This window comes from Stegostoma tigrinum, chromosome 8 (genome assembly GCF_030684315.1).
Source record: "Stegostoma tigrinum isolate sSteTig4 chromosome 8, sSteTig4.hap1, whole genome shotgun sequence".
Lineage (NCBI taxonomy): Eukaryota > Metazoa > Chordata > Chondrichthyes > Orectolobiformes > Stegostomatidae > Stegostoma > Stegostoma tigrinum.
The window spans coordinates 84,931,964-84,955,724 of NC_081361.1; the positions used below are offsets into that span (position 1 = coordinate 84,931,964).

Sequence of the window (23,761 nt, forward strand, 5' to 3'; positions counted from 1 at the left end):
TTCTTAGTAGCACTTAGAAATAACAATGGGGAGATTATCTTGTCAGGATTATGCCACAGTCAGGCAGATAGAGGAGCAGATAAGTTGGCAAATCATAGAAAGGTGTGAGAAATGGTTATATTTGTCGGAGATTTCAACTTTGCTAATATTAACTGGGATCATCTTAGTGTGAAAGGATTAGATGGGGTCGAATTTTTGAAATGCATCCAGGTGAGTTTTTTTTTGTGCCGGCACATAGTCCCGCTATATCTCCTCTTTACTAATTTAGCTTATTCTAGAACCTCACCATGCCAGTTGACATCCCTGGCTACAGTGCCTTTCTGTTTTGTGAATAGAGATGAAATTACATGGTCTATCTCTGCTGCCTTTCTTCAACAAGGGAACCACATCTGCCATCTCCAGTCATCTGGCACTTCACCTGTGGCCAGTGAAGTGTTAAATATATCTCCGCCAGGACTCTAACAATCTCCAAGCAAAGTTGAGATGTTTTTTAACCCATGTTTTTTGGTATCAATATGTACCATGATGGGGCAGCACGAAACCTAATCCTAGATCGAAGCTAGTTAAGTGGTCAAAGTTTCAAGTAGGTAACCATTTTGGGGATAGTAAACCATAACTCTACAAGTTGCAAAATCATATGGAAAGGGATAAGGATAGCACAGAAGTTGAGTATAAAAACTGGGGCAAGGCCAATTTTCCATATCATTAGTCAGGATCTGGCAAGCAATCCTGGTAGCAGCTACTTACAGGCAAGTCTACGTTTGGTAAGTGGGAGTCTTTTTTAAAAAGTAGAATAGTGAGAATTCAGGGCCAGCGTTTTCCTCTAAAGGATGAAGGGCAAGGGCAGAAAGTCATAGGAACCCTGGATGCAAAGGGATATTGAGAGTTTGGTAAAGAAAAAGAAGGAAATATATGTCAGGTGCAGTGCATTAAAAATGGGAGGCCCTTCAAAAGTTGCTAACAAAGAAAATTAGGAGGGTAAAGAGAGGCCACAAAATTTCTTTGAAGAGTGGGATCAAGGAAAACTCCAAGGCTTTTTATAAATATATTAAGGGTAAGAGGATTATTAGGGAAAGAGTGGGACCTATTAAAGACAGTAGAGGGAATCTGTGCTTGGAGGCAGTGGATGTGGGTGAGAATAAGTGAATACTTCTCATCTATATTCACAAAAGAGAAAGACACTGTAGCCAGGGATGTCAGCTGGCATGGTGAGGTTCTAGAATAAGCTAAATTAGTAAAGAGGAGATATAGAGATAATAGGAACTGCAGATGGTGGAGGTTGCAAGATAACAAGGTGTGGAGCTGGATGAACACAGTATGCTGAGCAGGAAAGCTGATGTTTCAGGCCTAGACCCTTCATCAGAAATGGGTCTAGGCCCGAAACGTCAGCTTCCCTGCTCCTAAGGTGCTGCTTGGCCTGCTGTGTTCATCCAGCTCCACTCCTTGTTAGCTCTTAAAGAGGAGATATAAACTGTTTTAACAAGCATACAGTTGCATAAATCCCCAGGGCCTGATGAGGTGTACCCCAGGCTGCTATGAAATGAGGGGAGGAGATTGTTAGAGTCCTGGCGGAGATATATTTAATACTTCACTGGCCACAGGTGAAGTGCCAGATGACTGGAGATGGAAGATGTGGTTCCCTTATTGAAGCAAGGCAGCAGGGATAGACCATGTAATTACAGGCCAATTAGTCTGACGTCAGTGGTTAGGGAAATTATTGGAAACAAAGTTTGGAGATGACAGATCAATGCTTGGAAAGGCAGGGATAGTCAGCATGGATTTGTAAAAGGGATATCTCATATGTCTAATTGAGTTTCTTGAAAAGGTGACTAAATGTATTGAAGGTAGTGCAGTTTTCCTGGGCATCGGTAAGGCCTTTGTCAACGTCCCACATGGAAGAGTGATCCAGAAGGTAAGAGCACGTGGGAGCCAAGTCCAACTTTGAAAAGTGGATCTAAAATTGGCCTACAAATAGGAAACAAAACAGTGATGGTGGAGGGTTGTTTGTGTAATTGGAAGCCTGTGACCAATGGTGCACTGCAGGGATCGATGTTGTGACCCTTGCTTTTTCATATGTACATTAATGATGAGGACGTGAATGTAGGTTTGATTGTTAAGTTTGCAGCTGACACAAAAATTGATGGTGTTGTTGATAGTGAGGAGAATGGTCTCACGTTACAGTCTGATATTGATCAGTTAATAAATTGGGTAGGGCAATGGCAGATGGAGTTTAATCCTGTTAAGTGCAAGACTATGCATTTTGGGAGTTCTAATAAGGGAAGGATATACACAATGATTGGTAGGTCCTGGGGGAATAATGAGGACCTAAGGGACCTTAGCGTACCAGTCCACAGATGCCCACTTCATGCTCTCAAGGTGATAACACAGGTCGATAGGGTGGTGAAGATGCCTTTTGCCTCCACTGCCTTCATTGACCAGACCGTAGAATATAGGAGCAAGAAAATCTTGTTACAACTTCATAAAATATTGGTTAGGGCACAGATGGAATACTGTTGCAATTCTGACTACCATTGCAGAGGGGATTCACCAGGATATTGCCTGGGATGAAAAGTCTCAGTTAGGAGGAGAGACCGGAACAGGCTGGCTTTGTTTTCCTTGGAGCAGAGGATACTGATTGAGGTTTACAAAATTATGAGAGGTAGAGACAGTAGATCGTGCGAATCACTTCCCCAAGACCAGAGAGCATTAGTTTAAGGTGAGGAGTAAGTGGTTTAGAGGAGATCTGAGCAAAAAATCACCCAGATGGTAAATATATGGAAGGTGCTGCCTGAGAGGTTGGTAGAGGCAAGTACTCAAGCAACATTCAAAAAGCCTCTGAGTGAGTACTTAGAATGCCAAGGCAAAGTAGGCTATTGACTAAGTGCATGCAAATGGGATTAGATTAGTTTGATTTTGGTTGTTATAGACATGGTGGGCCAAAAGGTCTGTTTCTATTCTGTATGACTCTACAGTTGCACCTCACCATTATGGACCTCCTAGGATCAGGAGTATAAATTGATTTATCAGGTTATTCATTGTAGCAGGGTTGTGATTTGCTACATTAGAAATCGCAGACATTACCTATTTAAGTTGATAATTTTATTCTGCTATTTCAAAAAAACCAGTATAAATTGATTTATAATGTTTGTGCTGTTTCTATCCTTTTAGCTAGTCTAATTTCTAAATTCCAACTATTTCACACGGCTGCAATCGCCTTTTTGAACATATCCACTGTAAGAATGCTTCTATGCCTTTCCTGTCCTTGTCACCAGAGGTTTTCTCAGGCAGTCCCAGACTCGAACATGCTTGTATCGAGGTTTGACTGTATTAGTTTCTTGTTATTTTTGAAGATCCCATTCCTCTCATCACATTCATGTGTCATATTCCTAACAGACTCCCCTTGACTATCACTTTCCGCAGACCATCCAACATGTTTAAAGCAAATCACAACACGTATTTTAGACACCATGTAAATAACTGTGTTTGGAGAATACCAAACCTGAAGTTTTTTTTAAATATAAATACACTTTCTCACACTCAATCTTCAGCAATAGGAACTAACTATACCAAGATTTGAAGCAAAGAATTAATGTGCTGGTCAGGGATATGGATTACCTGATGCACTGCTAGAGAGAGGGAGGCTGCAGTAAGGCAAGGAAAAATCTGCTTTCAGTTTCAGCACTTCCTCCACAAGTAGCAGAGTTGATTATCTCAGTCAACTCAAAGTTTGTCATAGTGCTCTTTGCTGAGGAGATTGTGGTATGCAGTTTTCCTTTATGGTCCAGTTTATCAATGGTTTGAAATCTTGTTTACAGAATTAAAAACAGTCTCTTGCTTGCCATCTTAACATGTTGTTGTGTTACAGTTACCCCTTCCTGCTAGTTGCGGTTTCTGAGTCGATGTTGGCAGATAGCTGAATACAGCAGGTAGGTATTTCATCAGGCAAATATTGAGAGTGTGACACACAGCTTGCACTGCAATCACTTGTCATTCAGTTGTTCTCAGCTTAAACTTCATCATTTTATGCTGCACAAATGTCTCCTTCCTCAATAACGGAAGAGCCCAACACATTATTTGCAAGGAAAAACCGAAAGAACTGCGGATGCTGTAAATCAGGAACAAAAGCAGAAGTTCCTGGAAAAGCTCAGCAGGTCTGGCAGCATCTGTGGAGAAAAATCAGAGTTAATGTTTCTGAGGAAGGGTCACTGAACCCAAACCACTAACTTTGATTTTCTTCACATCGTGAGAAGTGGTGGATGTGTGTACAATTACAACATTTAAAAGACATTTGGGTAACTACATGAATAGTAAAGGTTTTGAGGCATATGGACCAGGAGCATGTAGATGGGACTAGTTTAGTTTGGGATTATGTTCAGCATGGACTGGTTGGACCAAAGGGTCTGTTTGACCCATGCAGCATAGAAACAGGCCCTTCGGCCCACAGGGTTATGGGATGGTGGTTTGCATGGACGTGCAGGTCAATGGTTGCTTTGTGAAGTGACAACTGATGGAAGTGATTTAAAGGAAAGAGGGTCATTAGGGACAACCCTGAAGGGAGAAAACCATTCACAATATAACATGGGAGTCAGGAAGGGAAATTGGGTAATTAGCAGTTCAGTGGGAACAGGAACAAGGTAACAGGAGGGGAATTTCATAAGCAAGTTGAACTCAATGTGGCTATGAGAGGTGATAGAATCAAAACTAAAGAAAGATGTGAGCTAGGGTGGGGTGAGGGGAGTATTAACGGAAATAGTGAGTTTTGAGAAGATTTGTAGCTCAGGTTGAGGTTCTGGATGTGAGTTTGCTTGCTGAGCTGGAAGGTTAGTTTTCAGACGTTTCGTCACCATTCTAGGTAACATCATCAGTGAGCCTCCGACGAAGCACTGGTGTTATGTCCCGCTTTCTATTTATCTGGTTAGGTTTCCTTGGGTTGGTGATGTACAGGCTCACTGATGATGTTACCTAGAATGGTGACGAAACGTCTGAAAACTAACCTTCCAGCTCAGCGAGCAAACTCACATCCATTAACAGAAATTTTAGTCATGTAAGCTAGTAGAAGGGAGGAACATAGTAGAGCCAGGTTGTGTCAGCCACTGGCCAGTTATCTTGATTCAGGCAAGATAACCTAATACAATAAAATAAGTAGTTAAGATAGCCTGCATGTTTGGCACCTTATTTAAAAGGAAAGCACATTAAATTGATCAGGCCTCAGACAAAAAAAACTGGAAGAATATATAACTGAATCTTGTGTCCCCTATTAGTTCAGGCTGGCTTGTGGGAGTTATTTAAACACTGGAAGTGTTGCAGACACGTATCATAAGGATGATTTCTGCTGTCTAAGCTTTGAGGGAAGATGGGATAAACTTTGGTTTTTTGGCTCAGAATGGAGACATCTGAGACGCAATTTACAACATGGTTAAGAGATGGGTTGGGTGAATATTACTTAAACTGTAAGGGTAGGACAAGAAAACACACAGCCAAGCTGATGAAGAGTACATTTCAAATTAATATAAATAAATCCTTCTTTAAAACAAAATTAACTTCCAGGAAAAGTCATGGCATTGACAATAATAGAGCGAATTCTCTCCAAAAAAATACTTTATTCATATGTATTTTAAAAGTCCAGTACAAAACATTTCCACTTGAAATTTACAGAATGTACAATAAAATTAAACTTGTCTCCTTACAGAATCCTATGTGCTTCAATATAAAAAACAGTAAGTGGTGGGAAACTATTGGAGAAAATTCTGAAGGCGAGTATTTATACCCACTTTGAAAGGTATGGGTTAATTAGGGATAGTCAGCATGGCTTTATCAGAGGGAGGTTATGGCAAATTTGTTAGAAATTTTCAAAAATGTGATCAAGTGTGTGAATGAGGGAAGTTCAGTTGATATAGTTCATATGGACTTTAGCAAAGCTTTTGACAAGGTCCCACATGGAAAAGTGATTGAGACAGTGGAATTGATGGAAATTTGGTGAGATGGATCAGAAACAGGTTTAGGAATAGGACACAAAGCGTAGTGGTAGAAGGCTGATTGAGTGCCTGGAGTCCAGTGTCCAATGGTGTGCCACAGGGATCAGTACTGGGACCTTTATTGTTTGTTATATACATAAATGATACAGATGAAAATGTGGAGGGCAATGTTAAGCAAATTTGCAGATGAAACCAAGATTATTAGGGCCATTAATAGTGAATAAAATGGTTATGGAATACTGTAAGATATAGATGGGTTGGTCATATGGGCAGACCAGTGGCAGATGGTATTTATCCTTGATAAGTGTGAGGTGATGCACTTTGGAAGAAGAAACAAGATGAGGGGGTATTTACTGAATGACAGGACATTGGGTAGCTTAGAGAAACAGAGAGATCTTGGGGTAATTATTCACAGATTCCTGAAGTCAGCAGTGCACATGAATAGGATGGTTTAGAAGGCATATGGGACACTTGCTTTCATAGAGTATAAGAGCAACGAGGTAATGTTGGAGTTATACAGTTTATCAGGCTGTGACCAAGTGGAGTGCTGTGTGCAGTTCTAGTCCCCTCACTACAGGAAGGATGTGGGGGTACAGAGGCAGTTCACCAGGATGTGTCTGGGATAGAGAAATTGAACTTTAAGGAGTGACTTAGGAAGTTTTGGATTGTTTTCTTTAGAGCAAAGAAGACCGAGGGGAATACATGATTGAGGTGAATAAGATTATGAAAGGTGTGGACAGGTTGGATCGAGAGCAGCTATTTCCCTTGGTTGAGGGTTCAATCACAAGTGGGCATAGTTTTAGGGTAAGGGGCAGCAGATTTAGAGGAGATTTGGGAACGCAACCTCAGCGGAGGCTGGAAACTTTAAAAAAAAATTTGGATGAACACTTGAAATATCCTAACATTCAAGGATATGAGACAAGTGCACAAAATTGGCGATTAGCGCACATCTAGAAGCAGTTATGTGGGAGTAGACTCTGGGCCAAAAGGCCTGTTTCTGCGCCATATGAATCTATGAATCTATCCAGTTAAGGAATACACCCTGAGGGCGAAACAGTTCAAATTGGAAATTACTGAAAGTGCAAGGGAAATAAAACTTCACTGTTTCCACCATGTTCCAATGTGGTGCGTCAGTGTAATTTCAACAAACCGACCTGTCCAATACACAGTGTTCGCAAGACTTGCAGCTGAAGTGTTCCTTCTCCGAGAAGCAATAGGATATTTAATGGAGATTCACTTCATGGGATGAGATGAGCGGAATAAACTGGGTCACCAGTCCCGGAAGTGGAATTTGGATACAGTCCAATTTCTGGCTCTGGAGAGAAATCATTATTTGTTTACGAAGGGCATGTGCATCAAAGTAGGTGATGGATCCGCAGCGAAGCAAGATTTACAACGTGCAGTGCAAACACGTGAAATATCCACATTGTACAGATTTATTGCAATACTGGCGAGAGTAAAACTTGTAAAAGAGGTTTTTTTTGTTTTACAAAGTCACAAGGCAAAGTAGCAAGTTTAGGATCCGCTTAGTGACGACTGAAAACGGTTAGCGTCTCCAAAAGGAAGGGCAACGAAGATTCCGCTCACTCCCCTCATTTTAAACGGGGCGAAGGGCTGTTTTATTTTGTTCCTGTTTCTTCGCACGTCTTTTTCACACGATCCAACTTTCGGGCTGCCGTTTGCCTTCGGATCCGTACCAAGCAATAACTTTCAGGGAATACCAAAGCGACTCTCGGTTTCTAGTGTAAGTGGAAGCAAAGTTTTTTTCTCCCCCGGCGGTTTTAAAACTGAAGGGACGACTCCGCCGGGACTCGAACCCGGAACCTTTGAATGCCTCACAAGCTTTTTAAACTAGAAGTCCAATGCGCTATCCATTGCGCCACGGAGCCGCCTGTTGGATTGGTCCCGAAGCTCAATGTGCCACCAAACTGCAGCGAAGTTTCGTTCTCTACAGTTTCAATGTGATACCACGATACGTTGTAACATTCTGACTGTATCACTGTTCGATTTACTTTGCAACGTGGTACAGTCAGTGACGCCAGGAGTTGCATTTCATTTAAGTCCCTTTCTCTCTCTACAGCTTTAGCTCAGAAAGTTAGGGGAAAGAGAAGCAAAAGGCTGGTTGGAATTGCAATCACACTGATAGTCTGCATTAGAGAACTACCCCTTGAATCAAGATTTTGATCTGATTTGATTTATTGTTGTCACACTTACCTAAATACAGTGAAAAGTTCTGTTTTGCGAGCAGTAGAGGGAGATGTAACAAACAAGGGACAAAGGGTGCTGAGACAGACCAGGGTAAACAAGATTACAACTGCACAGCACATGCGCAGAAGTAGGGTCAACATTAGATTGAAATTAGAGGTCTATTCCGTAGTCTAATAACAACAGGGAAGAAGCTGTTGAAAACTAAAAGAACCGTAGATGCTGTAAATCAGAAACAAAAACAGAAAGTTGCTGCAAAAGCAGAACTGAGGAAGATCACCAGTTCTGAAACGTTAACTCTGATTTCTCTTCACAGGTGCTGCTGGATCTACAGAACTTTTCCAGTAATTTCTGAAGCTGCTCTTCAACCTATTGGTGTGTTTGTCTGCCTGACAGAAGAGGTTAGAAGAGAGTATTACAAATCAATTTCTGAAGAAGGGTCCCAAACTGAAACATCAGCTTTCATGCTCCTCTGATGCTGCCTGGCCTGCTGTGTTCATCCAGCTCCACTCTGTGTTATTACAAATCAAACCTTGAAGCACAAATCAGGAAAGCTGACGTAATTATATGGTTTATTGCAAACAGAATTAAATGCAAGAGGAAGAAGGTAATGGGTCAGTGACACAGAACACTGGTGAGACTGCATACTGTACTGTGTACTGTAGTGGTTACTGTATTTATGGAAAGATGTTAAAGCATTGGAAGCAGTTCTGACAAGGTTTACTAATCCAAAAACAGAAATTGCTGGAAAAATTCAGCAGGTCTGGCAACATCAGTAGGGAGAAAGCAAAGTTAGCAGTTTGAGTCTGGTGACTCTTCTTCAGAACTGGATTAGTCTAGACCAGACTGGATTTTACTGGATTAATACTTGGAATGATCAGATTGCCTTATGAGGAAAGGCTAGACGATCTAGGCCTGTATCCTCTGGAACTTATTAATTTATTTTAAGGCAGGGGTAGATTGATTGTTGTTAGGAAAAGATCATCGGGGTTGTTTAGTGGTGAGCACTGCTGCCTCACAGGAACAGCGTTTGATTCCACTCTTGGGCAACTGCTTGTGTGCGTTTCTGCCAGGTGCTCTGGTTTCCTCCCACAGTCCGATGATGTGCAAGCTGGGTGGATTGGACACTATATTACCCACAGTGTTCAGGGAGGTGAGGGTTGGGTGCATTAGCCGTAGGAAATACAGGGATAGAGTGTGGGTGGGTGGGGCTGGGAGGAAGTCATGTCTGACAAATCTTCTACAGTTTCTCAAAGAGATAATCAAGAGGAGGATAGATCAGTGGACATTGTCTATATGGACTTTAGTAAGGCCTTTGACAAGGTCGCGCATAGCAGTCTAGTCATGAAGGTTAGGTCGCATGGCATCCACGGAGAGCGAGCTAATTGGATTCAAAATCGGCTCAATGCTAGGAAGCAGAGAGTGATGGTTGAAGGTTGTTTCTTGGACTGGAGGCCTGTGACTAGTGGTGTGCCACAGGGTTCGGTACTGGGACCTTTGCTATTTGTTATTTACATAAATGATCTGGATGTGAATGTACAAGGCATGATTAGTAAATTTGTGAATGATACAAAATTAGGAGGTATCTTTGATAGTGTAGAAGGTTATCAAAAATTACAGAGGGATTTTGATCAGATTGGGGAAGTGGGCTGAGGATCAGCAAATGCAATTCAATACAGATAAGTGTGAGGTGTTGGATTTTGGAAAGTCAATCCAAGGTATGACTGATACAATAATTGTAAGGTCATGGGGAGTATTGTGGAACTGAGGGAGCTAGGAGTACAGGTACCTAGTTTGTGAAAGTGGTGTCACAGGTAGACAGGGTGGTTAAGAAGTCATTTAGCATGATGGCCTTCATCGGTTGAGGCATTCAGTATAGGATTTGGGATGTTATGTAACAGTTATATAAGCCATTGGTGAGGCTGCACTTTGAGTATTGTGTATAGTTTTGGTAACCCTGTTATAGGATCTGAGGAATATAGGAAAGACATAGTTAAGCAGGAAAGTGTGCAAAGAAGATTTGCAAGGATGTTACCAGGACTAGAAGGCCTGAGTTGTAGGGAGACATTGGCCAGGATAGGACTTTATTCCTTAGAATGTAGGAGAATGAGGGGTGACCTTATTGAAATGTATAAAATCATGAGGAGCATGGATAGGATGAATGCATATAGTCTTTTTTCCAGGGATGCAGAGTTTTAAACTAGAGACCCTAGGTTTAAGGTGATAGGGGAAAGTATTAAGAATGATCTGAGGGGCAACTTCTTCAAGAAGAGAGTGGTGCATATATGAAATGGGCTGTCAGAGAAAGTGGGTGAGGCAGTGAGTGGTTAGGTACATGAATGAGAAGGGTTTAGAGGAATATGGACTAAATGGAGGCAATTGGAACTAGCTGAGTGGGCACCATAGTCAACATGGACCAGTTTGGGCTGAAGGGCTTGTTTCCACATTGTATTACTCTATGACTGTTTGGAGGGTCAGAGTGGACTTTTTGGGCTGAATGGCCTGTTTCCATACTGTAGGGATTCTATGGAAGGAATAAGCAGGAATGTAGAGTTGATGTTAAAACCAAATCAGCCATGATCTTATTGAAGGGTGTGACAGGCTCAAAAGGCCAAGTGGCCTACTCTCTTTCTTTATGTGTATGTTTAGCAATGTTTATGTTCTGTACTAACAAATCTGCTTTTGTTTACCTTCTTACTATAATACTTCTTCATTCTGTATTCAGTCACCCCTCTCAGGATCTGGAGGGAGAAAATTTCTGAAGTCTCTTGTCACCATAAATATCCTGCTGTCCTTTATCTTCTGTTGACTCCTGAGATGCTGCTTGGCCTGCTGTGTTCATCCAGCCTCACATTTTATTATCTTAAATCTAAGGGGGTCTTTCTTCCATTTCAAACAAATAAAAAGACTCCTGGTAACAGTGAGTATTTCTCGGACTAAGATGGGGCCAGCATCTTAATATGTTCAAACAATTCACTAGCAAGAGGAGTTGCGAAGGATATAAAAGATAACATTCATTAGGAAATAGAGAAAATAATTAATTTTAAGATTTCCATTTACATAATGCCTTTCATAACATCCCAAAACATTTTATAGACAATCTCAAGTACTTGTTGACAAGTTGTCATTGTTGTAGATGGGAACACATTGGCCAAATTACACACAACAAGCTCCAGAAATGGGCCCCAGCTATGCCTGCCTCTTTGTAGGTTACGTGGAACAGTCCCTCTTCCGCACCTATACAGGCCCCAAACCCCACCTCTTCCTCCGGTACATTGATGACTGTATCGGCGCCGCCTCTTGCTCCCCAGAGGAGCTCGAACAGTTCATCCACTTCACCAACACCTTCCACCCCAACCTTCAGTTCACCTGGGCCATCTCCAGCACATCCCTCACCTTCCTGGACCTCTCAGTCTCCATCTCAGGCAACCAGCTTGTAACTGATGTCCATTTCAAGCCCACCGACTCCCACAGCTACCTAGAATACACCTCCTCCCACCCACCCTCCTGCAAAAATTCCATCCCCTATTCCCAATTCCTCCGCCTCCGCCGCATCTGCTCCCACGACAAGACATTCCACTCCCGCACATCCCAGATGTCCAAGTTCTTCAAGGACCGCAACTTTCCCCCCACAGTGATCGAGAACGCCCTCGACCGCGTCTCCCGAATTTCCCGCAACACGTCCCTCACACCCCGCCCCCGCCACAACCGCCCTAAGAGGATCCCCCTCGTTCTCACACACCACCCCACCAACCTCTGGATACAACGCATCATCCTCCGACACTTCCGCCATTTACAATCCGACCCCACCACCCAAGACATTTTTCCATCCCCACCCCTGTCTGCTTTCCAGAGAGACCACTCTCTCCGTGACTCCCTTGTTCGCTCCACACTGCCCTCCAACCCCACCACACCCGGCACCTTCCCCTGCAACCGCAGGAAATGCTACACGTGCCCCCACACCTCCCCCCTCACCCCTATCCCAGGCCCCAAGATGGCATTCCACATTAAGCAGAGGTTCACCTGCACATCTGCCAATGTGGTATACTGCATCCATTGTACCCGGTGTGACTCACTCTACATTGGGGAAACCAAGCAGAGGCTTGGAGACCGCTTTGCAGAACACCTCTGCTCAGTTCGCAACAAACTACTGCACCTCCTAGTCGCAAACCATTTCCACTCCCCCTCCCATTCTTTAGATGACATGTCCATCATGGGCCTCCTGCAGTGCCACAATGATGCCACCCGAAGGTTGCAGGAACAGCAACTCATATTCCGCCTGGGAACCCTGCAGCCTAATGGTATCAATGTGGACTTCACCAGTTTCAAAATCTCCCCTTCCCCTACTGCATCCCTAAACCAGCCCAGTTCGTCCCCTCCCCCCACTGCACCACACAACCAGCCCAGCTCTTCCCCTCCACCCACTGCATCCCAAAACCAATCCAACCTGTCTCTGCCTCCCTAACCTGTTCTTCCTCTCACCCATCCCTTCCTCCCACCCCAAGCCACACCCCCATCTACCTACTAACCTCATCCCACCTCCTTGACCTGTCCGTCTTCCCTGGACTGACCTATCCCCTCCCCACCTCCCCACCTATACTCTCTCCACCTATCTTCTTTTCTCTCCATCTTCGGTCCACCTCCCCCTCTCTCCCTATTTATTCCAGAACCCTCACCCCATCCCCCTCTCTGATGAAGGGTCTAGGCCCGAAACGTCAGCTTTTGTGCTCCTGAGATGCTGCTTGGCCTGCTGTGTTCATCCAGCCTCACATTTTGTTGTCCAAGCTCCAGAAATAGCGGTGACCAGGTAATCTGTCTTGGGTAATTTGGAGACAGTAAGGACTGCAGATGCTGCAAGCTAGAGTCAATAAATGTGGAGCTGGAAAAGCACAGTGGGTCAGACAGCATCTGAGGAGCAGGGAAGTCAACATTTGACATTGTCTTGAGTGATGTTGGGTCAGGGACAGTAGCTAAAATATCAGGGAGCTCTCCCCTGCTATTTATTTTCAAAATTAAGCCATGGAATATTTTACATGCACCTGGGATGGCAGGCAGCACATCAGTTTCACATCTCCACCAAAGGACAGCACCTCCAGCAGTGCACAGCACAACCCCTTACCTGTATCAGCTTATGTTTTGTACTCACACCTCCCAAAGTAGGACATGAACTCATTACCACCTCATTCAAAAATAGAAGTGCTGTTCATGCAATTTGGCACGTAAAGTTGATATTTGATTTACTATTTTAGTTTTACTTACAGAGGTGGAGTCAGTAAAATACCACAAATTACAGGATTGCACAAATTAAATGGATTTGATGAGAAAAATAGTTTGTTTTACTATTAAATGATGCTGGCCATGAGACGTAAGAGCACAGGTAGTGGTAATATCACTGAGTTAGAGTTGGGAATTTAAAATACTGATTACCATTTGTAATAAACTACAATTAATTGATTGTTGTTAAAAGCCTATATAGTTCACTAATGACCTTTTAGGGAAGGAAATCTACCATTTTCACATGGTCTGGCCACATATGACTCCAGGCCTGCAGTTATGGCTGGGTGACAAATGCTGGCCTTGTCTGAAACACTCACATCTCCATGAAAGAATTTTTAAAAATGAATTTGATCCATTGAGTCTGCTTCGCCTCTCAATAAATCAAATCTATCTGACTCAGCTCTCAATATTTGTGTCCCAGCCTCCAGAATCCACTGCTCAATGTTGAAGAAATTTCCAAAGACTAATGACTGCTTGAGGTAAGCAATCTCTCCTCACCTTGGTCTTGTATGGGAAACACCTTATTGTGAAATTGTTTCCCCTAGATTGACCTGCAAGGGAAACATCCTCAGTGAAAGCTTTATATAAGTTTCAATAAAATCACTTCTCATTCTTGTTATTTTCATGACTTATAGGCCCAAGCTACTTAACCTCTCTTCATTATACGATCTCAGGGATCAAAGTAATGAATCTTTAAAGGAATTTAGTAAGCATGTGAGAGAGAAAAAGCAATATAACTATAAAAATGTACGATAATATTGCGCTCTTAACAACAAAATGACACAAAATGGAGTAATTGATGGGTAAAGACTTGGATTTTTAGATTTATTTATTCGTTACATGTACTAAGTATAAGAATAGATAAGTACAGTGAAAAGTGCACAAAGTGACTGTTCACTGGTGTCCGAGATAACAAAGTGTGGAGCTGGATGAACACAGCAGGCCAAGCAGCATCTCAGGAGCACAAAAGCTGACGTTTCGGGCCTAGACCCTTCACTGGTGTCCACTTGGTTACAAAAGGCAGAATTAAAAGATTTAGCATAGCCAAAAGGTAAGCAAGAGGGTAGAGAAAGCATGGGGAAAGGTGCTGAAGCCCTGAAATTGTTGAATTCAAAATTGAGTTCAAAAGGCTGTAGAGTTCCCCAGCGGAAAATGAGTTCCTGTTCTTCCAGCTTGCACTGAGCTTCACTGGAACACCGCAGCAAGCCTGAGACAGAGATGTCGGCCAGAAAACATGGTCATGTTTTGAGTCAATAAATGTGAAGCTAAAAAAGCACAGCAGGTCAGACGGCATCCAAGGAGCAGGAAAGACAATATTACAAGTTGAAACCCTTCGTCAGGACTGGGGAGGGGAAGGGGAGCCCAGAAATAAATAGGAGTGAGGTGGGGCTGGGGGAGGGGAGGCGAGATGGAAGTAGGTGGATGCAGGGAGGGGGTAATTGTGGTTGGTCAGTGGGAAGGGTGGAGCAGATAAATGAATAAGAAGATGGACAGGTTGGGGAGGAGAGATTTTGAAGCTGGTAAAGTTAATATTCAGACCATTGGGCTGTAAGCTCCCAAGGTGAAATATCAGGTGTTGTTCCTCCAGTTTACGTTTGGCCTCACTCTGACAGTGGAGGAGGCCAAGGGTGGACATGTTGCCAGGGGAGCAGGAGGGCGAGTTAAAGTGGATGGTAACCGTAAGGTTGGGTTGGTTGGTGTGTGCACAGCGTAGACCCTCTGCAAACTGGTCCCCGAGTCTACATTTGGTCTCCCCAATATACAGGAGACTGCATCTGGAGTAAAGGATTTCATTGTAGGAGGTGGAAATGTCAGAGGATGATGCATTGTATTGGATGTTGATGGAGTGGTATGAGAACTCTTATCCTTATTGTTGTTGTGGGGAAAGGACTTGAGGGAAGAAGCACGGCAAATGGGGGAGATACGGTTGAGGGAATCCTTACTAACAGAGGAGGGAAAACTACGGTCTCTAAAGTGGGAAGTCCTGGGAACAGAATGCCTCATCCTGGGATTGGATGCAGCGGAGGCAGAGGAATTGTATGGGAATTTTCACAGGATGGTGGGTGAGAGGATGGGTAGTCAAGATAATTGCAGGAGTCAGTGGATGTCCGTTACCAGAGATGGAGATTGAGAAGTCCAGGAAGGGGATGGAGATGTTGGAAATGGTCCAGGTGAATTTGAAGGTGGGGTGGAAGGTGTTGGCGAATTTGATGAATAGTTTGAGCTCCTTGCGGGGGCACGACGCAGCACCGATGCAGTCACCAATGTAGCAGAGAAAAAGATGAGGGGTGGTCCGGTGTATTTGTAGAAGAGGGACTGTTCTATAAATCCTACAAAGAGGCAGGCATAGCTTGGGGCCACGTGGGTAACTGTAGCCTCCCCTTTGGTTTGTAGAAAGTGGGAAGAATCAAAGGAAAAATTGTTGAGGGTGAATACCAGCTCTGCCAAATGAATGAGAGTGTCAGTGGAAGGGGACTGGGTGGGCTTATGGGAGAGGAAGAAGCAGATGGTTTTTAGGATATCCTTGTGACGGATACAGGTATATAGGGACTGAATGCCCATGGTGAAGATGAAATTGGGGAATGGAAAGCTTTGGAAAAGGTGGAGGATGTGGGTTGTATTCTGAACATAGATGGGGAGTTTCTGGACCAAAGTGGGAAAGAATGGAGTTGAAGTAGGAGGAGAAGAACTCAGTGGGGCAGGAGCAGGCAGAGACAATGGGTTGACTGTCCATGTTTTATCCTCACTGCATTTCACCCCACAAGGCTGCAGATGGCAGCAACGAGCTGCTAAACCTCCTCTGCGGGGCACTTTGTGAGCTGGGGCATTACTCGCTCTCCCTCTGTCCTTTAGAGCGGCAAGTGATTGAGGTGTGTCCCTTCAGATAGCTGAATGATGTCAATCATGTTCTTCGCTAGAGGTCCGGGGTAAAATTGGTCTCCTTGGCGCTGGGAAGGCTGACAGCAGCATCAAAGCGACCACAAAACGCTCAAGGTGAACAGACAAATGGACCACCCAAAGTTTTAGAAATCACCTCTAGAGCAGTGAAAGCACATCGGCAGACCAAACATTGTGAGCTAACAACGCTTCATCCAGGAAAAAGAAGCAAATGCTATAGTTCAGTATTTAAAGGATTCAGCTTTACAGCTCTGCCACCGTACTCTCGCCTTGTTGAGTCTGGCAAGTTTCAGACTTCCAGGAGACCTGCAAAACGCCACTTAAAGCCGAAGTGCAGGGTTACATACGGCGGCAGTGTCCCGCCCACAAGGCTAGCCAGTCTGGGGTCAAATCCCGCCTGGCGTGTGCAGTGTTTTGGAACACGCCTGAACAGGTTGGCTAGATTAACCGCAGGATTAAAATCGTGAATCGTTTGGGATTGTTTTTGGAGATTTAAATTACTTATCGCACAGCGGTTTATCACGTGTTTAGAAATAACTAAGTAAAAGCAAAATACTGCAGGTGCTGGAAATGTGAAACAGAGAGAAGGCTGGAGGAACTCAGTAGGTCTGGCAGCGTTTGTGGAGGGTGAAACAGAGTTAATGTTTTGAGTCCAAAAGAACAGTTCTTCAGCTCTGAGGAAGGATTGTACTGGACTGGAACCGTTAACTGTTTTCCTCTCTCCACAAATGCAGGCACATCTGCTGAAGTTTCTCCAGCCTGTTTTGAGTTTGCCCCAGTTAAATGTCGTGGTTGGGGGCTCCCTGCCACACTGGCATTTTTTTGATGTTTTAAGCCCCCCTGGACCCTGGCACAATCTGCCCTAGACAGGTTAGAGTTCCTCTCAGAATATTCATCACAACACCATGAATAGGAGGTAGAAAGTGTAACACATTCCAAAGTGTCCTTTCAGATCTGTGGGTACCACTTACTAGTTTGGGATTGTGTGCCAGTTCAGCAACAACACAACACACTTACAAAAAAGATGGATTGAAAATTGCTTCAGCATTTCCAGTCGCAAGCTGTAAAATTGATTCAATGAAATCAGCAAATGACATTCCCACAAGTACTTCTAAAACTTGGATCTGCAGCTCCCTGGCCTTCTTACACATTTTTCAAAGGGTCTGCAAAGAAATAGGAAATGTGAACTTGGAGCTGGGAGCAGGGTGTAGAAGGGACTGGGTTCCTCACCAAAGAAGGGGGGGATGGTGTCCAGGGAGAGACTGACAGTCGCAAGTAGCAAGCTGGATGGTGTGGTAGCTCAGTGGTTAGCACTGCTACCTCACAGTACCAGGGGCCTGGGTTTGAATCCACCCTTAGGTGACTGTCTGTGTGGAGTTTGCATGCTCTCCCTGTGTCTGTGTGAGTTTTCTCTAACAGTTCAAAGAAGGGTCTACGCCCGAAACGTCAGCTTTTGTGCTCCTAAGATGCTGCTGGGCCTGCTGTGTTCATCCAGCTCCACACTTTGTTCTCTTGGATTCTCCAGCATCTGCAGTTCCCATTATCTCTGATACAGATTAGGTGGATTGACCATGGTATATTTGGGATTACAGGGATGGGGTGGATCTGGTTGGGATGCTCTTTGGAGGATTGGTATGGGTTGAATGGCCTGCTTCCGCACTATAGGGATTCTAAGCAACAAGCCCCATCTCACTGATATTTGTAACCATTCCTGTTTCCTCAAATGTGTTATGAAACCATTCTTTAAGTGCAGCACATTCGTGTGATGAGTATTATATAGTATCCTGATTTAGTTCAGGAGTCCATGTTTATTAAAGCATTTGAGAAGGATTAATATCAACTAAATAAAATTGACAATCACTGCTGCAGAGGTCATGTTCCAGGCACTACTATCTAATCACAGCACAGTGTGAACTGTTTGAATATATCTTTACAAATGAACCAATTCTCGTGCTGATGCTAGCTCGATTCAGCTCACAAAATAAGCACTGACTCCAATGTTAGTTGTATGTGGGCAGAGTGGCTGATGATCATTATAGCCATCATCGTGGTTATCAACAAGAACTTGCATTTAAAAATCACCTTTAATGTGGTACAACAGCCCAAGGCACTTCACAGTAGTGTTATGAAACATAAATTAGAGATGAATCTCTACAGGACACATGATCAGCCCTAGACCTAATAAGTAGGCTTTAAGAAGTTTCTGGCAAGTAAGAGTTTGACTTTCTCTGAATCAAGCAACTGAGAAATCCACACAGATAGAGTTCCTTTTGAATTGATATGTGTACACTCTCTCTGGAGAGGGAGAGCAGTCCTACCCAACTCCAAATTTGATCAGAAAGTTTCTGGAAGGCCATCCACTCAGTGAAAGTTGCTTCTTGGTTTGCCCAAAACACAAGGAGTTGTTCTCAATTGAGTAATGCAGTCCAGTACATTTCAAGGTACAGGAGGATGTGCTGAGGGAAGTGGCCACAGTTGCTGACTAAGGCCTTTCAGCCACAGTACTCCCAGGAATTGCAAACCTCAGGGTGTGAGCCTTAATAAAACTACATACTTCTCCTCATCAGCAACTTTGCTGGAGCCATCCCTGTTGTCCCCTGAGGGATGGTCCTATAATCAAACAGGAACCAGGTCAGTTTGCTATCGATTGAAGCTGTAGGCTGCTTCTTTAAGCCTGCCTGCAATGTTTGGACGGCTCTTTCCCCTACACCATTGGACGATGGATGGTATGGAGCTGTCTGAACATGCCGAATGCCATTCGACTTTAGGAAATACTCAAAATCCCTAATGGGAAATGATGTCCCATTGTCCGTGACCAATACTTCCAGGAGTCCATGTATTGTGAACAATGCTCACAGCTTCACAATCATCATCCCTGAGTTTGCATGAGCACAGCACATGGGCTCTGACCACCCAGTTCAGAGCCAGTCCCTAGAATGAGGCTCTGTAAATCTCCTGTTTATGTCTGTCAGCCAGGGTTCCCTGATTGACTGATTGGGATTGTTAACCTGCACCAATCAGATCCAGCCGGCCCTTGTTCCAATCTCTATAGCTGAACTTTTGCAAATTTTGTAATATTCAAGTTGAAATGTATTGTAAAGTACTATTTACAATTATAATGAAAGTCTACTTTTGGCAGGGAAACCATCTGTGCTGTCTCCCCATAGAAGGGCAGTCTAATTACCACAGCTCAGTGTAGAAAGATGTAGACCACAAATGTGAAGGTCTAAAAGCCCCTACAGGTGTGAAATGTTCGAGCCAAAATGCTTGCCAACACAGTGCTCTGTAGTTTGTCTAACACGAACATATTATTCCAAAGATTTGTAGAGTTACCTGGAGCAAAGTACAAAAAACTCCTAGTTCAAGTGGTAGCCCAGTCAGTCTTTTACAGTGTGAGGGATTTCTGCAGATTTATCTGGCTCTGATATCCAGTTGCTACTTCTGTCTCTGAATGGAATTTACATCTGGGTTTCCATTATCACACATATCACATCAATCCAAATAAGATAACTTATTTAATGTCCTTCCACCCTTGGGGATAGTGGTATATGTTCCGATTAATAATTAGACAACTGACAAGAATGAGATTATCCCCTCACTAAGTAAACCACAGACATACCAAGATCTCCGAACAAGACAGACAGAAAGGCATAAATCCCTGTAATATGTACGAGTATAGTGCCACTGATAATCTGTCTACAGAGTAGATTCATGTTACACCTTTTCATTCCCATCAGATGGAGTACATATCAGGGTTCACAAACATGGAAGCGATAGTAGCCAATGCTAGACAATCTGCGATAACAAAGTGTGGAGCTGGAGGAACACAGCAGGCCAAGCAGCATTAGAGGAGCAGAAAAGCTGACATTTGAATCTGGACCCTTCTTCAGAAGTAGGGGAGGGGAAGGGGATTCTGAAATGAATAGAGAGAGGGGGGGGAGGCGGATGAAAGATGGATAAAGGAGTAGATAGGTGGAGAGGAGACGGACAGGTCAAAGAGGCGGGGATAGAGCCAGTAAAGGTGAGTGTGGGTGGGGATAGGTCAGTCCAGGGAAGACAGACAGGTCAAGGAGGTGGGGAAGAGGCTGATAGGTAGGAGGTGGGGGTGAGTGTTGAGGTGGGAGGAGGGGATAGGTGGGAGAAAGGGCATCAGGTTGGAAGGTGGAGACAAGCTGGGCTGGTTTGGGATGCAGTGGGGGGAGGGGATGAGCTGGGCTGGTTGTGTGATGCAGTGGGGGGAGGGGACGAGCTGGGCTGGTTTGGGGATGCAGTGGGGGAAGGGGAGATTTTGAAGCTTGTGAAGTCCACATTGATACCATTGGGCTGCAGGGTTCCCAAGCGGAATATGAGTTGCTGTTCCTGCAACCTTCGGGTAGCATGGTTGTGGCACTGCAGGAGGCCCAGGATGGACATGTCATCTGAGGAGAGGGAGGGGGAGTTGAAGTGGTTCGCGGCTGGGAGGTGCTGTCGTTTGTCACGAACTGAGCGCAGGTGCTGTACAAAGTGATCTACAAATGGCTTCCCCGGTATAGAGGAGGCCACATTGGGTACAATGGATGCAGTATACCACATTAGCAGATGTGCAGGTGAACATCTGCATGTTGAAAGTCTTCTTGGGCCTGGGATAGGGGTGAGGGAGGAGGTGTGGGGGCAGGTGTAGCACTTCCTGCGGTTGCAGGGGAAAGTGCCGGGCATGGTGGGCTGGTGGGGAGTGTGGAGTGGACAAGGGAGTCACGGAGAGAGTGGTCTCTCCAGAAAGCAGACAAGGGTGGGGATGGAAAAATATCTTTGGTGGTGGGGTCGGATTGCAGATGGCGGAAGTGTCGCAGGATGATGTATTGGATCTGGAGATTGGTGGGGTGGTACGTGAGGACGAGGGGGATTCTGTTTTGGTTGTTATTGCGGGGAGAGGGCGTGAGGGATGAGTTGCAGAAAACGCGAGAGATGTGGTCAAAGGCATTTCAGTCCTTGAAAAATGACGACATCTAGGATGTCTGAAAGTGAAATGCCTCATTTTGGGAGCAGATGCGACGGAGGTGGAGGAATTGGGAGCAGGGGGTTACATTCTTGCAGGAAGGTGGGTGAGAGTAGGTGTAGTCCAGGTAGCTGTGGGAGTCGGTGGGCTTGAAATAGACGTTTTGAGGTGGTTACCAGAGAAGGAGACAGAGAGGTCCAGAAGGAGAGAGAGGTATCGGAGATGGTCCAGGTGAACTTGAGGTTGGGGGTGAAAGGTGTTAGTGATGTTGATCAAATGTTCAAGCTCCTCATGGGAGCCCGAGGCAGCGCTGATGCAGTAATTGATGTAGCAGAGGAAGAGGTGGGGGATAGTGCTAGTGTAACAGTGGAAAAGGGACTGTTCCACGTATCCTGTAAAAAGGCAGGCATAGCTTGGGCCCATGCGGGTGCCCATGAAGGGTCTAGGCCCGAAATGTCAGCTTTTGATCTCGTAAGGTGCAGCTTGGCCTGCTGTGTTCATCTAGCTCCACACTTTGTTATCTCGGATTCTCCAGCATCTGCAGTTCCCGTTATCTCTGAACCCCTTGATTCTCATGGACAGCTGAATAGATTTCTGCCACACTGAATTTGCAATATGCCAAAACAGCAGAAGATAATCTTGGCCTGCACCACCAAGTAGTTACTAAAACTACTCCTTATAGTGTTTGGAAGGGTCCAACATTATAGAAATTCTTTCTTTAACCATAATTTCCAGACTCAACGATAACTTGCATTTTCAGAGCACCTTTCAGGTCGAGAACACCCCAAAGCACCAATATCCACAAAAAAGATAGTTGTGGAATCAGGAAGGGTGAGGTTTGAAGTTACTAAAGGCTGGCTCTAAAAGAGTGGTTTTGAGGGTTTTCTTTTGAAGAGGCTAGCAAGATAATTGAGGGATAGGAAGGGAATGTGAGAGAGTGGTGCTGAGCTGATTCGAGGCCTGAGGTCAAGGCAGGGTTTTTGAAGAAGGGCTGATGTTTGCTACCTAAACAGTGAATTTGAATCAATGCTGCAAACCTTTCTGTCCATGTCTTCATTGCTGCTAATTGAGTGACTTTTATTCTAAATCAAGTTAATGAAATCCCTTTAACTAAACATCATCTACTTTTACATGCTGCACAATCTGCCTATGTGAACGCTCAGTTACATAGTTTACTTCTTGCACAGTCTAGGATAGAAGTTTAACATTATTGTACCCGTGTTCTGGTTGTAAAACAGACACAACAACAGCGACTGTAGCACTGAGACATCCCTGTCGGTCTATATGTTGTGATGAACCTAATATTTGTGAGTCAACACTTTCAACCAAAATGAAACGGATGAATGAATAATTTTTTTGGCGCTTTGAAGAATTATACCAGACTTGAAACTTTGACTGTTTATCTCTCCACAGATGCTGCCAGACCTGCCGAATTTCTCCAACATACACTGTGTTTGAGAGATAGTAGGAACTGCAGATGCTGGAGAATCCGAGATAACAAAGTGTGGAGCTGGATGAACACAGCAGGCCAAGCAGCATCTTAGGGTCACAAAAGCTGATGTTTCAGGCCGAGACATTTCTGATAAAGGGTCTAGGCCCGAAACGTCAGCTTTTGTGCCCCTAAGATGTTGTTTGGCCTGCTGTGTTCGTCCAGCTTCACACTTTGTTATACTCTGTGTTTGTTTCAGACTTCCAGTATTCCCTGGTGTTCTGCCTTTAAATGAAAAAATTGCTGGTTTTGTATCATTTACTAGAAGGGGAAGTAATTTGATTTCCTGGCTATGACTTTCTGGCCAAGTTGTTATGGAGATTAGAGCTGGATAGTTTAAAAAAAAGATAAACAGAAACTATTGAGCTTCATTGAGTACATTTTTTATTATTATTTGCTTTGGAACGCGGGTGTTACTGCCTGGGCAGTGTTTATTGCTTGCCTGTAGTTGCCCTTTGAGAAGGTGGTGGTGAGCTGCCTTCTTGAACTGCTGCAGTCCACCTACTGTAGGTTGATCCACAATGTCCTCAGGGAAGGAATTCCTGGATTTTTACCCAACAACAGTGAAGGAATGGGAACATATTTCCACATCAGAATGGTGATTGGTTTGATGAGACACTAGTAGTTGATGGGGTTTCGATGTATCTGCTGCCCTTGTCCTTCTAGATGAAAGTGGTTATGGGTTTGGAAGGTGCTGTCTGAGGATCTTTGGTGAATTTCTGCATCTTGTAGAACATAGAATATAGAACATTACAGCACAGTACAGGCCCTTCGGCCCTCGATGTTGTGCCGACCTGTCATACCGATCTGAAGCCCATATCTTGTAGATAACACACACTGCTGCTGATGACTGTCACCAGTGGAAGGAATGGATGTTTGCAGATGCTGTGCCAATCAAACGGGCTGCTTTGTCCTGAGATAATAGGAACTGCAGATGCTGGA

At 44.2% G+C, this 23,761-nt stretch overlaps 1 long non-coding RNA gene and 1 other non-coding gene across 2 annotated transcripts; one reads left to right on the top strand and one right to left on the bottom strand.

Moving 5' to 3' along the window:
* Positions 1-7,318: 7,318 nt before the first annotated feature.
* On the top strand, positions 7,319-22,837 carry LOC125456658 (uncharacterized). Its single transcript, XR_009446100.1, has 4 exons — positions 7,319-7,719; positions 8,497-8,581; positions 13,879-13,936; positions 22,744-22,837. It is a non-coding gene; the product is annotated as an uncharacterized LOC125456658 (long non-coding RNA).
* trnar-ucu (transfer RNA arginine (anticodon UCU)) lies at positions 7,772-7,864 on the bottom strand. The gene is made up of 2 exons: positions 7,828-7,864; positions 7,772-7,807 (listed from the first exon to the last, which is right to left on the bottom strand). It is a non-coding gene; the product is annotated as a tRNA-Arg (tRNA).
* Positions 22,838-23,761: the final 924 nt, after the last annotated feature.